This window comes from Ceratotherium simum, chromosome 13 (assembly GCF_057802395.1).
Source record: "Ceratotherium simum simum isolate JZ-2026a chromosome 13, ASM5780239v1, whole genome shotgun sequence".
NCBI classification, from domain to species: domain Eukaryota; kingdom Metazoa; phylum Chordata; class Mammalia; order Perissodactyla; family Rhinocerotidae; genus Ceratotherium; species Ceratotherium simum.
The window spans coordinates 25,749,323-25,753,666 of NC_141912.1; the positions used below are offsets into that span (position 1 = coordinate 25,749,323).

Genomic DNA, 4,344 nt, shown 5'->3' on the forward strand with positions numbered 1-4,344 from the left:
GGATCCGGGCCAGTTCCAAAAATGAATCCTGAGTAACCGCTGTTTTCTCTACTAGCTAATGGCCAGACAGACGGAAGCACGGCACGCAGAGGCGAAATGAGGTCTTCTCTTTGGAGCAGAATGTATCACCCTGGTCAGACAGCTAGATCCGTGGAGCTCCCAGCGAGTCTTTCAGTTTCAAGGTTATGAGTCAGATCTTCGAAGTTGAGTCTTGCTGTGATCAAGGTGTCAATTGCTTAACCTGTTTTATGAAGAAGAAATGAAATGCAAAAAGACTGCAAATGGAACATATTCATCTGAAGAGTCTTTTTCAAATAGAAATATGAGAATGGTTTCCTGAATTAGGTAAAAATAGAAGGGAGGGGGATTAAATACACCGTTTAGGGAAAAATGGGTGGAGAACATAGGGAATTGTGCTAGAGCCTGGGTGGGCGACTTATATCTGCCTTGACAGCAGGTGGAGAGCTAGTGGCGGTAACTCAGTTTTCCGTAAATTTCTCCTGGGGTCGCCCAGGCGCAATGGAGGCAAACCAGAAAGGAGGGAAGGAGAAGCGCCAGACGGAGGGTGAGGTTGCATTTTTAAGTAAGGAGGTCATGAAAACTCAACGTCACGAAACACCTAAGCAGGTGACATTTGAACTTTCCTCCTGCAGAATTTTATTTTAACTGAAATTTGGGCTTAGAACAAACCGAGGATCCTAACTTCTTCCAAGCTCTAAGTTGAACCCAAAGAAAAAACTTGGTTTGGGTGGTTGGAATAATATCATCTTTAAATAAGTGATCAGAGATAGAAACCCTTTTATGGCGGGTGGCCGGTTAGCTCAGTTGGTTAGAGCGTGGTGCTAATAACGCCAAGGTCGCGGGTTCGATCCCCGTACGGGCCATGTGTGTTTTGGTGCCTATTCAGTTAAAAATGCTGTAATACAAAAACTCATGAGAAAAGGAGAGTGTAAATTCATCTGCGCCCACTGATCTTTTGCCAGGATATAGAGCAGATAACTGTGGTTTTGTGCTTTGGGTGTTGTGTTCTGGGAGGATCACATGATGAATGGAACATAATAGCCCTGAGATTCTAGAAGGAAACTGGAATCAGGGAGCAACATGAAAAATGGAAATGAAAACACCGGCATGAGGACCTGGGCTTTTCATCTTTTTACATTTTCCAAAGTGTCCAAATATTTCTCAGCCATGACTAGCTCCTGAGATGGATTTTTCTAGTTATGCATCTTTCTGCAGGGCTGTCCTTGGCACGAGCAGGGTAAGTAAAGCCTTTCAGAGCAACTCAGGCCCTTACCTCTGCCCCATTCTTCATTCCTATTTCCTCCCTTTTCTGTTCTCATACTTGACTCTGGAGATACTCAATTCTAGAAAATGTCCCATGCAGAGCGCCGAAAACTTCACTGTACCTTGCTTGTCCAACTTCTTGTTAGACCCAAAACCATCTTCTGGGAGACATCTTCTCCCTGTTGATTCTCCCAGTTTTCTGAAGTTAGGTTGTGTTCCTCCCAGCACTCTCAGGGATCTGGAATATATCTACTTTGTGGCATTTACCAAGTTGTGAATATTTGTTGCTCAGCCATCTTCCCCATTAGATTGTAAGCATCTTGGGGGCAGGATGCTTATTGCCTAGTGCTAAGTATTTTTAAAAGTCTGCATGAATGATCGAACAGTGAGAGAAATGTGTGCAGGCATGAAAGAAAGAGTGTACCTCGTGCTTCAAATGGACCTCACGGGTCTGTGGGATCCGTGCTATCTCAACACAGTATATTTAGGTCGAATGAAGGGTAGACTACAATGTATGGTGACTGGTCCCATTTCTCTGAATATATTTCCTGAGGCTCATTCAGAGTGGTTCTTTATGGCCCCAATATCAGGATGGTGGTGCCAGGATCAGGACAAAGCATGCCCAATAGATCCAATAGTCAGGTGAAGTCTGGAAGGTAGAATTGAGCTGAGGCTGAGAGATGGGAAAGAACCACTCCACTGATCTGTAGTGAATCAAACAATGAGCCAAGTGCACCTGAAACCCATATTTTCTATAGCATTGAAGTAATTAGTTTTGAGGTTTTCAAAATTCAAATGATTGGCACAATTTATAATTAATGTTCACAAAACTACTATTTGTGAAATTTTAGTTTTAAGCAGACACACGAACACACAATAGTCATTTGCCTTTTACAATAAGTGAGATTTATGGTTGCATCCAATAATAATTACACAGGGAAGGAAAGCTACAGGGTTGGTTAACTTAATGACACCATCCTCAACATATGGGCCTCATACTACAACTGCTTCCCCTGAAGTAACTCCTGGTCTCACAATCGCAAGGCAAAGTCTAGAGACAGAGATGTGGAAACTATGTATGTGTGTGTGTCACTTTATACCATTGAAGAAAGCCTTTCTTAAATGTTCTCCCCAAGATGTATCTTTGCATCTCATTGGCTCCATTTATGTTACATGCCCTTGCCTAAACCAATCACTTGCAAGAGAATTGAGACAACTAGGTTTAACTTTTGACTCTGAGGTTGGGATCCACCTTCCCTGAAGAAGACAGTTGTGAAAAGAAGTCCAAGTGCTGAATGAAATCTTTTTTTTTTGTTCTTGGAAAGGAGAATGGAAATAATGGTGATCAATCATTGTTGAGCAGATTAAAAACAGTACTTACTATATCTTATTCTATCTCCATCTAGGAAATAAGGGGAAAATTATTTAGTAAATTGCCCTACTCATTTCAGTAATGCAAATGAGGCCATAGCCAGTATTCCAGATCCAGCTATAACAGAAATAACAAACCACAGCTCCAATTGAGTGATAGCGATAAAGATAACAATGACATTAGTATTATATAATGATGTAATGCATTTTAAATCAAAATGCCATAAATTTGGCTATTATTAAAAAGAAAACACCAACTTTGGCTTCCCATAAGATTTGCTCCTATGTTTTATTCTTATATTCTTAGTTTTATTCTTATTCCTTGCTTATTTGCTCTCTTAGGCTTGTCTTTGATACATTTTGAATTAATTTCTGTATATGGTGTGAGGAAGGAGTGCAACTACATTCTTTTGCATGTGGATATCCAGTTGTCTCAGCACCATTTGTTGAAAAGACTGTTCTTTCCCAATTGAATTGTCTTCACATTCTTTTCAAAATCAATGGACTGTAAATTTAAGGGTTTATTTCTGGATTCTTAATTCTATTCCGTTGATCTATGCATCTATTCTGATGGCAATACCATATTGTCTTCATTACTCTTGCTTTATTATAAGTTTGAATTCAGACATTTGAATTCTCCGGTTTTGGTCTTCCTTTTAAAGATTATTTTGGCTACTGTGAGTACCTAGCTCTCCCATATGAATTTTAGGATCAGCTTGTCATGTTCTACAAAAAAAAAAAAAAAAAACACAAAGCAACCAGTTGGGATTTTGATAGAGATTGCATTGAATCTACTGATTAACTCAGGGAGTAGTGTCATCTTAACAATAGTAAGTCTTACTATCAATGAACATGACATGTTTTTCCAAATTTCTAGGTCGTCTTTAATTTCTTTCAACAATGATATGTAGTTGTAAGAGTATAAGTTCTGCATTTTTTTTTCTAAATGTATTCCAACGTGTTTTATTTTTTGAATAAGGAATATTGTAAACTAGATTGTTTTCTTAATTTATTTCAAATAGCTCATTGCTAGTGTATAGAAATACAATCAATGGTTTTATATTGTTCTTGAAATTTTCTGAACTCATTTATCAGGTCTAGTATTTTTTAGTGGATTCTCTAGGATTTTCTATATAAAAGATCATGTCGTCTGCAAAATGAGAGTTTTACTTCTTCCATTCCAATCTGGCTTTTCAGAATTTCATTTTATTGACTAGTTGCCTTGGCGAGAACCTTCAGTACAATGTTGAATAGAAATGCTATTTATCCATGTGAATCTAGAGTCTTATTTAAAATTACAGGAAAAGGCTTTTTTTCATCCTGAAAGGAACATGTTTCCTTTCTTCTTTTCCTTCCTAAGGTCAATAGGCAAGAGTTCTGGCCCATTCAAATTAGGGGTTTGAAACCACAAATTTACATATTGTTTCTCTGTACTATGGACTTTCCATTATGGTTAAATTCGATGCTTAACCATCTGTATCTCCCGAGCACACACCTGTATATATTCTAAATGTATTCCAACGTGTTTTATTTTTCCCACCCAAGGACGATGGGGAAACTTAGAAAGTCTATTCTTTCCAAGAAGAGAACCGTGGTGGATTCTAACCTCAATCTGTAAATCCATTCTTTAAGCCCTTGATCAATATCTACGATAAAAGCTCAGTGTGAGAAGCCAGAATTCTACAGAGA

The 4,344-nt window shown here is 38.5% G+C and overlaps 1 non-coding gene across 1 annotated transcript; it reads left to right on the forward strand.

Annotated features, from left to right (window-relative positions):
* Window positions 1–810: 810 nt before the first annotated feature.
* On the forward strand, window positions 811–884 carry TRNAI-AAU (transfer RNA isoleucine (anticodon AAU)). Its single transcript has one exon. It is a non-coding gene; the product is annotated as a tRNA-Ile (tRNA).
* The last annotated feature ends 3,460 nt before the right edge of the window (window positions 885–4,344 follow it).